Consider the following 12,236-nt stretch of genomic DNA (forward strand, 5'->3'; position numbering starts at 1 on the left):
GTGACCAACAGAAGACACACAAGGATTTAGCATGTTGTCAAAATAAAAGGTCTTTGTTAAAAGCTGCCAACAATTCTGTCAGTAGTAACCATATGGAGGCTGCTGGTTGTGGCCATACTGTGTGTACTGTCGTTGATAGTAGGGCTCTGGTCTCTGCTGTGGGTAGTTGTTACCCCATGGCCGTCCATGCCACTGATTTGACCAATTGTCACTTGGCCATCCTCGTCTATTATCCCTACTAAACTGTCTGTTGTCTTGCAGCCAGTTGCCTCTATTTCTTTGGTTACCACCAGCTCTGCTATTCCATTCCTCAACAATTGGAGGGGATTCAGGAGGGCGTTTTAAGTATTCCTGATATTCTTTGTCATCTTATGTGAATCTGCTTGCAAACATCTCTTCAAAAATTGGATCACTTCAGAAGTATCACTCATCTTGAAATTCTGTACAATTTTTAAGATCTTCCAGCCGGACGCACTGGACAGGCCTCGAGCGTCCACTCAGCAGCACCCCACCCCGCTCTCCAAGGCAACCAAACGCTCAGGAATCCCTCAACGATCCGACTTCCAAAGATTTTTTTAAAAAATTTTTCCATTTGTTTGCTTATTTTGTGTCTGTGTGGCATGATGTGTGTGGGGGGCTGGAGGCTGCCTTGCAGGCTATTTCTCTCTCCTCCCACTCGCATGAGTCCTGGGGATCAAACCCAGCCAGTGGCTGGTGCTGATGTCTTTAACTGATGAGACATCTTATTGGCCCCAGAATTCTCTTAACTAAAGTGTGTGTGTGTGTGTGTGTGTGTGTGTGTGTGCATGTCTCTCTCTGAGTGTATTTACATGTTTCTGTACATGTGTTTCTATGTGTATGTGTGTATTTAAATACACACTATTGGAATTATAAATTAAGTTCCTTTTTGGGGGGTGAATTCTGCTAACCTTTTATCTAGCTTAGTCATTCCAAAACCTACTGTCAAGGTTGATGGCCAAAATCAGAGCAACTTTCAGTCAGAAAAGTCTAAAAACAATATTTACTTATTTTTAAATAAAAATAATAATTTTTAAAAAAGCATAAAAACTGAAATGACAAAAGATCCGGAGCATTCTGTTGGTGGGACAGTGTGCGTTGTGGGCTCATCGGGCCGTCCAGCTCTCAAGGGGCCAGCTCTCCAGGTCTGAAGCCTTCATTTTTTTTTTTTTTCTGTATGGCATCGTATCTCTGTACTATGCGGTTCCTGTCTACAGAAATGGAGAACACAAGAGAGAACAGTAAGGCAGGAGGGAGGCCTGAGCACCTACAGGGATAAAACGTCCCCAAAGAGAATGTTCCAGAATCCCATCTTTCTCCTGCAAATCACCACATTTCTGAGGACTGGCCTCGTTCCCGGCGAAGCCCTCCCTTCTCCTCAGGCATCGTGTCTGCTGCTCTTAAATGATTAACTGAGTCTTTCTGTAGCATTTTTGCCAAAGTGCAAAGAAGGAAAAAACAGGTTCTTGGAATTCTGGTCTTTTAATCGTTGCTCCAGACTGGTTCTGGGAACTGAAGTACTCCATCTGCAAAAGGGTTTTGGAGAACCGGTGGGAAAAGGGAAGGGTGGGCTTGTCAGGGCGAAGAACCCGGACCTGCCGGACCCCACCCCCTAGGCCAGCGGCCCCTGGGAGGAGAGAAGAATGCTTCGCTTCCCTGCTGTCTTTAAAAAGCTTAACTACTTTAACTTCATTTCCAGGTCCATCTGTACCACTCCTTTTTTGATTTATTTTCTGGTTTTTGGCTGTTATCATAGGAAAAAAAACCTTTCCAAACAAACTGCACTGGGAAAGGTAGGCCTGGGGGAAGCCCTATCTCTAAGCTTGTAGAAGACAACAGCTTTTTCTAGTCCTAGGCCTCTAGGTTCAACCTCCAGTGCCTGGGCGGGGGTGGGGGTTGGGGGCAGGGAGGGAGCCCTCACTCATAAGTACATAGTGGGGCCAAGCTCCACATTCCCCATGATGCCTTCCCTGTCCCTCCAAACTCCAGTTTCCTTTGCTCTTCTGCATGTGTTTACGTTAAATTCTAGACTTGGGTGAGTGATATAAGCCATACAATTTCCAATATGGAATTCCTTTGCATATATAGACTTCCCCGCAGTAAGGGCAATCCCCACACGTGTCTTCCGTACACTGTTGCTGTTAGCAGAAGTTGGAGAAGATATGGATTGCCCTCCACATAAGGTGTTACCCCACCGCTAGTGAGGGTTTGGGCGCCTGCATGCAGTTGCCATCAGTGGCCAGAGGCATTTAGTCAACTGGAACTGGAGTTACATGGGATTCTGAGCCACCAGACAAAATGGATGCTGAGAACCAAACCCAGGTCTTCAGGAAGAGCAGACTTTGCTCTTAACCACAGAACCTTAGTTTCAACCCCAAATGTTCACTTCTGAAGTTAGGTAGGTGAAGCATGATGGGAGGTGGTTAGATTAAAAGGCCTCCAGATGCCTAATATATCCATCCTATTATAGGGAATTATACTACTATCCAGATGTTACCTCCAAAGTTTCCAACGGGAGCTTGTACTAAAGGATGAACTGCCCCACTCACTCTGAGAAGTCTTCAGTGTCCCCTGCGTTGCTGGGACATCCCCGTGCTTGGCCAGTATTTCTTTTCTAGTTTCCCATTCTTTCCTACCCTTACATGGAAGCTAATTCTCTAACGGTTCCTCCTGCCTCTCCCACTCATGTCTTTAGTGAGTTTGGGGGACAGAACATTCTAACAGCTTTTTCCAAGCATCCTCTTCCCTTTCCTTGAAGGGATTCTTTCTTGCCATTCCAGAAAAATCTTTCCTGGCTAGGTAGAGCAGAGCTGGTTTTCCCTCTTCTCGTCTTCTTTTTTGTGATTAAATTTTTATTTTTATTTGTCAGTATGTGTATGTATATGTATGTGTGTGCTTATGTGCTTATGATCTCTCTGGGATACAGAATTGCAGGTGCTTATGAGCTGCCTTTAGATGCTGGGAACTGAACTCAGGTCCTCCTGAAGGGCAGGAAGCATCCTTAACCACCAAGCCCTCTCCTCTTCTTGTGAAAATGATTTTTCCCCTATAAAACGTACCAAATCTGAATCCAGTCCATAAGGCTCTAATGCACTTACTTCCAAAGAGGAAACTCTTGGATCATTTACCTCCAAGCTGGTCTGGTTGTCTCGAACCTTCTTCTGGATTCTCGGCTTAAATATATGCTTTTTTTTTTTTTTTATATTAGCTAAATGAGGTTGACCCTCTCTGAGCAGTCAGCACTAACAGAGATCTGTAGTGTTTGCTGTGTGACTCTTGTTTTCCGTTCTGTTTGCCCTGTGTGCTTCACCTTTTTGTGGATCTCTTGGTCACTGGCTTCTTCCATCTCCCATCTAGATTGGCTCCTAATACAGAATACATCATTCCTCTTCCACTCTAATGATTAATCCTCATTGTCAACTTGATTACATTGAGAAGAAATTAGTAATATACCCCTTGGGGGATCTGCGAAGACACCAGAAATATGACATGGGCGTATGTCACAAGTTGAGTGTTCTGGGCAGAACAAAGAAGACCAGAGGAAAGCTCCCTCTGATATTCTCTCCTTTCGTCCCAGGTACCCACGTGAGTGTCTCCGTTCCACCACTTCCTGCCATGAAGGACCAAAACCTCTGACACCATGACCCAAAAATACCCTTCCTCTGTTGCAGCTTAAATGTAAACTGTCCCCAAGCCTTGTGTGTTTAAACACTTGCTCCCAAGGTGGGGACACTATTTTCATAGGTTGTGGAACCTTTAGGCAGTAGTCTTGTGGGAAGATGTGGGGTAGGCCTTGAGGATTTGTAATTGCATCTCATTTCTTCTTTTCTTCCTGACTGCAGACCAGTGTGACTCAGTGTTCATGTCCCTTCCATGCCTTCCCCACTATAAAGGACTGTAAGTCTTCTAACTGTGAGCCAAAATAAGTCCTCCTTTCCTCAAGTTGCCTGGTGTCAGGTGTTTGATTACAGCAATAAGAAAAAGTAGCTGATACACTCTCTCATGTTGCTCTTCTCAGCTATTTGCTCATACTGAGCAGAGACAGGCTAACCAAACTACTCTTTGGGAAAGAACTGTTCAAGACCCCCCCCCCAGAATGTCACCTATGTTCCCACACCCTATGTTAGAAGCCTTGTTACACTGAGCTGCCCTGGACTTATTTAGAGTACTGGCACTAACTAAGTATAGAATATTGGAAGAAAGAGTCTTCTAAATCAGAACATTCTAGAACCAAAAGTTAAGTAGACATCACCTAGCCTGTGTGCCTCCCAGGACTGAGAAGGCACTCAAGCCCCTGTAGGAATGATGAGTGTTCCTTCAGCTTGCTAAGGCCTGAGTTCTTGATTCTCTAAAACACCATGTTTAATACTCTTCTTACCTCAGTTGATATGGTGATATTCTTGCTCTTCATCATCATCATCATGTCTTTTTCCTCTTTCTCTTCCTCTTCCTTCTCCTCCTTCTCTTCCCTCTTCCTTCCTCTCATCTTCTGTGGGTGGGGGATGTTTTGCCTGCATATATGCCTGAGCATCATCACATGCATACATTGCTCCCAGAGGCCAAAAGAGCATATCAGATCCCCTACAGCTAGAATTAGAAATGGTTATGAGCAGCCATGTGGGTGTTGGGAATCAAAGCCTGGGTCCTCTGGAAGAGCAGCCACTTATTGGTTTACCCATTTCTCAGGCCCACTGTTTGTTTTTCTTAGTAAATTTTCTTTATATTATTTAATTTAGTGTTTTGGGTATTTGAGACAGAGCCTCACCATGTAGCTTTTGCTGTGTATATGCAGCTCACTGGAACTCACGGTGGTTCTTCTGTCTCTCCCTCCCAGGTACTGGGGTCACAGCTGCTTGCCACTACATCTGGCTGCTATATGAACTTTAGAAGCAGCTCTTCTAGTTACAGAGAAAGGGTCCTATGGGTTTCTCCAGTGAGATATGAATCGACATTTCCATGGTGATGACTCTTCCAGTCTGAAATATGATATACCTTTCCTTTTTTTTTTTTTTTAACACAGCAGGCATATGTTACAATGTTGGTTTTTACAAAGTATCCTTGAGATTGTAAGATTAGTGATACAGTTGTAAACAAATTTCCTAGGAATATCAATGATAAAAAAATCTTACATTTATATGCCAAGTTTCAAAAACATCCAAGAAATACAATCAGCAAAGAAGGGAATTCAAATGTTGAAGCCATTTGAGGAATAGTCTCTATGTTACATTCAGTGAATACAAAGAACTCAGAAAAAAAAATATGATGCAAGTTAATTTTCATCTTTCTTAAGCTTAAACCCTAGAAATTCATGCTTCACATTCTCCTGGTTCATTCGCAGCATCCCCAGTCTCCTGTTCATCTACTACTGATTTCTCTGCAAGGCTGATGTTTGGCTGTTGGTCATCTGAGGAGTTCATGTTGATGTTATCCAGGGGATCACCCAAGAAAGGGGGCTTTTTCAATCTCCCAATGCCAACGGCCTTTGGCATGAAATAGTCTGCTGCATCATTGATAGACTCCTCCTTGGAGAACTGGAGGTGTTTCACGGTCTCTTCGACAAGGAGAGCTTCTGATGTGTAGTGCCCGGCCAAGGCTTTGGTAACATAGGAGTCTGCAGAATATGCACATCCCTCATTCTCAAGCCTGTTTGCATCGTCCGGCTGGGTTTTCTGGACCTTGGCTTCTGACTCCTCTGGTAACTCACAGAGGGTGGATGGGCAAAGCTGTGGGGACCCGAGCGCTGTATCAGCATCTTTGTTTTCTCTTTCAGAAGAAAGACCAAGAGCAATGCATTTCTGTTTGGATACACACTCATCTAGAGGACACTTCCTCTGTTCCTCAGAAAGACGTGATGGGAGTTTAGCTGTTCATTGATCTCTTTCAGCTTCCCAGCGATGGCTCTCAGCCGAGAGGCCTGCTCCCTTTGCTCTTTGCTGTCCCAGAGTGTCTTTTCTCTTGGAGTTGGTTCCGTCCTTCTTTCTTCATTGGTGTCATGTTCCTTTCTCTCTTGCGAGCCACTGTGTGAAGGAAAATACAACCTAAACTTAGTTCAGAAAAAACAAACAAACCCGGTAATTCAATTGTTGGGCGCAGCAACTAAAATCCTAGTCTTGTAAGCCTTATTAAATCTAAACCCTCCAGTGGTAAATCCTGCCGGATCCACCATTGAACCTGGGAGACACTCTTAGCTACATCTAGTCCTCATGCAATCCCTGTCTAAACGATTCCGTTCCTTTCCCCCAGTCCTACTCTGGCCTGGGAGTGTTTTAATGTTTCCTTCATACATTCCCTTATGCATTATCAGGCTTATGGTCAGCCATTTCATGTTTCAGTAGCTGTCAATTCTAAGCCCTTTACTGTGCCTTCTAACGTCCTTATTCACACATGTGTATAAAGGGTTTTGTTTATAACAGTCACTTAAAACTATTGTTGGGCTTCCTTACATACAACAGGTTTTAGCAGGTTCTCTTGGGATTTCAAGATATGAAATCACGCTACTTTTAACCCGTAAGAGTCTTGTCTCTGACACTTTTATCACATATAAAAGCCACTCACAACGACATGAAATTTTAAAACATTTTGAAGGTTAGGGAGATGGTTCAGTGGTTAAGAGTGCTTTGCTGGGCTGGAGTTAAGTTCCCAGCACCCAGGTTGGACAGCTCCCAGCTGCCTGTCACTGCAGCTGCAGGAGATCTCTGGCCCTCTCCTGGTCTTTGTAAGTATCCATAGTCATGCATACTTGTATAGACAGACACGTACAATAATTAACATTTTTTAATTTTAAGGTGAAAGGGAGAAAAAATTGAAAACAATGTGTTTAATCTAGATATATGAATCTAGAATGAGTAAAATGCCCAATAAAAATGAAAATTAAACAAAAGATTCAAATAGATGGTATTCTTCAGAGGATATGTAACTGACCAGTTGGCATATGTTGAGAGTGTCATTGTCATTCATACATCAGTATCCTTGGCCATCAGGAAAATGCAAGTCAAAACCATAATGAGATATTATTTCATACCTGTATAATCAAAACCACAGGAAAGAGCTAACATAGGCAAAATGTTGAAAAATCAAACTGTCACATGCTGCTGGCAGTATATTAAATAGAACTGTTGGTTTGGAAACCCTTCTGATATTTCTCAAATATCTAAACAAGAGTTACCCTATTTGACCACAATCCATAGCTGTCTACCTGAGAGAAGTTAGAACATGTGTTGAGATGAACCCTTGAACATAAATTTGCATAGTGCTTTGTGTGGTGGTGAGCATGCATAATCCTGGCACTTGGGAGGCTATGGCAAGATGATAGAGAGTTTGAGGTCAGGCTGGGTTACTTAGCAAAACTAGATGGGATTCTGTGAGGAGACTGTCCAGAAGCAAAAATAAAATGGGTAACATTATTGGTCATAATTCAAAAGTCCACCAGCTGATGAACTGATACATATAATGTACTATACTTGCACGATGGGATATCGTTCAGCAATAAAAATAACTGTCCTGCCTCGAGGTGTGGCATGGTGAAACTGGAAAACAGTATATGTCCCACATTATAAGTGGAAGAAACCACTCACAAATGGCCATGTGTTGTATGGCTACTTAAATTAAGCATAGAGGCATGGTTGCCTAGAGGGGTGAAGAGTGGGAAATTGGTGGCAGGGGAGAGGGCCAAACGGTGTCTTAATTTGGAGGATTATAAAAATGCTCGTCTAAAGTTGATGGTGATGGATTCTGAATACGTTGAATGTCATTGAACTATGCACTTATAGTGGGTGTAAATAATGCAGTGGAGTCCTATCCCAGTAAAGCTGTTTTAAAATCATGCATGGGGAAATTAGGGGCCAGTTCTGAATCCCAAGTGTGCTGGCATCTTATTCACTATGAAGTGAATAAGGTACCAAAGTAGAGAAGTCCAGGGCCCCAGCTTGGGAGGGGGCACCAAATGCCAAGCTAAGAAAAACATAGCCATGGTTGACATGGAGGTGGGTGTCGCTGTCATCTCCACTCTCAGTGAGGGAGCTCAGCCACAGTTTGCTTAAGATCACACAGCTGGCAGAGTCAGCTAGTAGCAGGATCAGACACCATAGTCCTCCCTGTTAGGCAGTAGCGACTCCCTGGAGCACGGGGCTTGTGCTTTGAACCCACCATCTGGTAGCGATCATGTTTCCTGGACATGATTAAAGGGGTGTTCACTTAAAAATCTCTCCCCTTCACTATGCCTGTGGTTGCAACCCCCATGGGCTTCATTTTGGGGGTTGGTGTCAGTTGCTCAGGGTCCTGTGAAAGGACTCACAGCTCATCAGTGGGCATCTTCTGGAGAGTTACAAGCAGCATCTGGGCTCAGGCACCGGGGATCAAAATGCCCAGGAAGCAAGGCCAGAGAGAGCATGCCTGGCACAGGTAGAAAACATGGTGGCGTTTGACGATTTCACCTGCTGTGATCCCTGGGAAAAGTTTCTAAAGATCGCCTCCAGAGTCTCAGCAGCTGCACCTGGACAGGGTGATTCTGATATGCGTTGTATTCAAACTTAGATGTGGATGCGCCTGTCCTGTCTCAGGGTAGCCAACACCCCTCAACTCTTAAAGAGGCTAGGGAGACTTGCTGTCTTGACTTGCCGTCATGAATAGTGAGCTGATATAGGGTTGGACTGGGAACCCACTGTGGCTGTGAAGGCATCCCATAGAACAACTTGGGGATTGTCAATAATTACCAGATCCCTGTAGGACCTTGGTGGGCCTGCTTGTTCTAAGTCTCCCATTGTAGCTGAGCCCCTCTCCATCAGCACAGAATGAGCCCCCACAGATCCTGAACCCTCCAGCAACCTCCAACCAGAGTGCCCTGAGAGGCTGGATGGCATGGGGAGAGGGAAGGAGGGATGGAAGGAACAGGTGATGATGGCATTAGTGAGAAATGGGCAGGGAGGTGTTGATTAGATGTAAAACAAAGGCAGAAATGCAGGGTGAAATGTGAGAAGAGACAAATGTGGGATTCGGGGTGCCTGGCATGCATGGGTAGGGGTGGGTGGGTATAGGGGGCCCCAGCCTGGTTCGTCTCAGCTTGTTGTGAGGCTTCTCAGATCTCTCAGATTTCACCCCACCCTCTTCTCAGGGTTCACTGTCCTTGTTACCTGCACTTAGGTAGCAGCTCTGTCACTCACTGCTTGCGAGCCTTAGAGATTTGATTCCCTGAGCCTCTGTCCCCTTGACTGAAGTGTAGGTTCAGGGACATGGTGGCTGCCCTTTGGACTTGTGGTAAAGGTTAAATAAACTGACCTACAAAGCACTCAGTGTAATAGTGTCTTTATTAGGTGCTTAATAAGTACGTCTGGCCTTCCTATTATATCTAACCTTAATTGCCTAACCCAGTGGCATTTATAACATGTAGCTTCTCCGTGATCCATTTGTAAGCCATTTTCATCATTCCAAACAGAATCACTGTTGCTACTCAACACTAACTGTCCCAGCCTCTCCTCCCTGTCCCTGAGTCTGAGGGAGGTCAGAGCTCGCTCCCTGGAGCCACACTGCCTCAGGCCTTGTCCTTTCAGCTAGCCCCAGGCAAGCTTCTGTCTCACACCTGTGATGGGGATGTCAGGTTTTAGGCTGTGCCAAGAAGGAGATGTCTCAGTATGCTGGAGGTAGTCCCAACAGCTTCTGGGCTTGCTCAGCATTCAGGAAGACTTCCCATTGTGTCGGGAGCTTTTCTCTGACTCTCTGACCTACCATGAGCACTGAGGCTGGATTTTTTTTTTCGGTTTTTTGAGACAGGGTTTCTCTGTGTAGCCCTGGCTGTCCTCAAACTCACTCTGTAGACCAGGCTGGCCTTGAACTCAGAAATCCGCTTGCCTCTGCCTCCCAAGTGCTGGGATTAAAGGAGTGCGCCACCACCACCCAGCCTGAGGCTGGAATTTCTAACCTCTGAGAACCCGTGGCTGAAGATGGAGCACAAAGAAAACAGAAACAGGAAGAATAGAAAAGTCATTGGAGGCCACCATTCAAACTTCCTCCTTTCATAAGTAGGGAAACTGAGGCCTGAGGGAGAGGGACTAGAATAACAGAGGTGGAGCATCTGAGCCCAGATGTCCAATAGCCTCAGCTTGAAGCCTGGTCTCACACCTTCTTCTCCTCCACCAGCCTTCCTGAGAAGACACGCTCAATGCCTTCTTTCCCCTTTAGGCAATCTGGGGGCCTGCGCTGGTGAGGATTTTGTCAACTTGACATAAAATTGGGTCATCTGGGAATAGGGAACATTAATGGGGACAATTCCTCCCTAAGATTGGCCTGTAGGCAAGTCTGTAGGGCATTTTCTGACGTTGAAGGACTCAGCCCACAGTGGGCAGTGCCACCTCTGGGCAGGTAGTCCTAAGGTCTGTAAGAACGCAAAGTTAGCGAGCCATGAGGAACAAGCCAATGGCCTCTGCCTTGGCTTTTGCCTGAGTCTATGCTGTGACTTTCCCTTGAGATGGACTGAGGCCTGGACATTGTAAGGTAAAATAAGCTCTTTCGTCCTCCAGGTTGTCTTTGGTCACAAGCAATAGAAAGCAAAGTGGGAAGAGAGCTCTTTACCCTTTGGCTTCGGCTCATACACAGGCCAGCTACTTACTGAGCTCTGCGTACCTCCCACCTCACTTATACCCACCGGTGACTGCTCAAGGGACAGTTTTACAAACGATCACATTGCCGTTGTTCTTTCTGGCAGGGGCAGTGAGTGGGCAGGAGGGACCCAGAACTAGCCTATTGGCGGGACTCTTGGTTGTTTTAGGATTAGGTACCTAAGCTGGGTAAGCATCCTGAAGGTCTGTTGTTTTTCTATTCTCTTTGTTCATTTCATTGGTTTTTCTCTGAGGTTATTTTTGGAGAATTCCAGCTTGTCTAGCCTCTGTTAATGGGGACAGCAGGGGTGCAGCCAACACCTGGGCAGGAGAGCAAGGCAGACAAGTCTGGTGGCATGGAGAAAGCAGAGCAGTGTCATGAGGAGCAGAAAGCTCCAGGGGAGGGAAGGGATCAACTCTCCAAAGGTCTCCTCCCCCTGGAAGGCCTTGCTGGAGCCCTTTAGTGAGTGAAAGAATGATTTGTTTATTCAGAGATGAAGTTTCCCTGGGCCTACGCTAAGACACTAATCTGGCAAAAGGAGTTTTTCTGCCCTAGGAGTAGTAGGGAGAGAATTTAGGTCCCCTGCTGCACCTGGGGAGGATGGTGGAAGAAGCAGCTAAGGAGGGCATGAAGAGAGGAGAGGGGACCACACCCTGGCTGAGCAGAAGGTGGCCAGCTGCTAAGTCTAATGTCTCTAACCTGTTTTTTATTTTTCTATTAAGTCCATTGATTCTCTATTGCGTTAGTCAGGAAAATATGTTTTTCTTCAGAGCCTTAAACTGTTGTAGCCTCAGCTCCCAATGTGCCTGTTTAAGCTAGATTCTTATGTCAATTGGGGGAGGAGGGAGTCTAACTTTGGGGATGAGGGTAAGGGTTGGTGTCTGGGTGTGTCTGAGCAGGACCTTCCGGAGGACAGGAGATGGATGACTTGCCTCCACAGGGTAGGTTATCCTGAAAGCAAACACCAGATTGAGGGGATGAGGGAGCGAAGGAAGGTTCCTGCTTCATCTGGCCTCTGAAAGTGAGAAGCTGATAAAGGTGAGAAAGCCTGTAACAGACCCACTGTAATCGAGCTGTGCCTGGCATGAGCTCGCTGGAGAACGAGGCCACATCCGGCCTGTCAGGACACACCCGGGAAATGTAGGCTGCGACACTTCAGGACTAACAGTTCACAAACCCCTGGAGTTTGAAGATAAAGTAGAGTCCAATCTCCACCCTGGGGCCAGTACTCAACTTCTAGGATGAAGGTAAGAACATAAAAAGCCACCTCTGCCTGGCCCCAGGTTGGCCAGAAATGCATCTTCTCCCAAGCTAACACCGTCGGGAGCTGCAGCCTGGACTTTCTGCTATCTCAGACATTGCTTTTGAGAGCTCTGTGGGCCCTTAAGCATTAGAACCAACAGCCAACAGTGGCTGTACTTAGCAAGTACCAGGCCCTGTTCTGAGAACCTGTGTCTAACTCATTTCATTGAATCTGCACACAGCTACACCAGACAAGACAGGAATTATGTGTATTTCGCAGATGGGGAAACTGAGACACAGAGGGGGCAGAGCTACGAGGCAAGCACAGAAGTCTCGCCACAGTGGGTGGCATCCCTCACTTCTGACACACTTCATTTTTCTCTGTA

General features: G+C 45.8%; 1 long non-coding RNA gene and 1 pseudogene across 1 annotated transcript; both read right to left on the bottom strand.

Moving 5' to 3' along the window:
• Positions 1-38: 38 nt before the first annotated feature.
• LOC116080626 lies at positions 39-431 on the bottom strand (annotated as a pseudogene).
• A 763-nt stretch (positions 432-1,194) lies between these two features.
• Positions 1,195-4,491, bottom strand: LOC116081156. Its single transcript, XR_004114725.1, has 2 exons — positions 4,397-4,491; positions 1,195-1,229 (listed from the first exon to the last, which is right to left on the bottom strand). It is a non-coding gene; the product is annotated as an uncharacterized LOC116081156 (long non-coding RNA).
• Positions 4,492-12,236: the final 7,745 nt, after the last annotated feature.

The sequence above is a fragment of the Mastomys coucha genome, unplaced genomic scaffold (genome assembly GCF_008632895.1).
Source record: "Mastomys coucha isolate ucsf_1 unplaced genomic scaffold, UCSF_Mcou_1 pScaffold6, whole genome shotgun sequence".
NCBI lineage: Eukaryota > Metazoa > Chordata > Mammalia > Rodentia > Muridae > Mastomys > Mastomys coucha.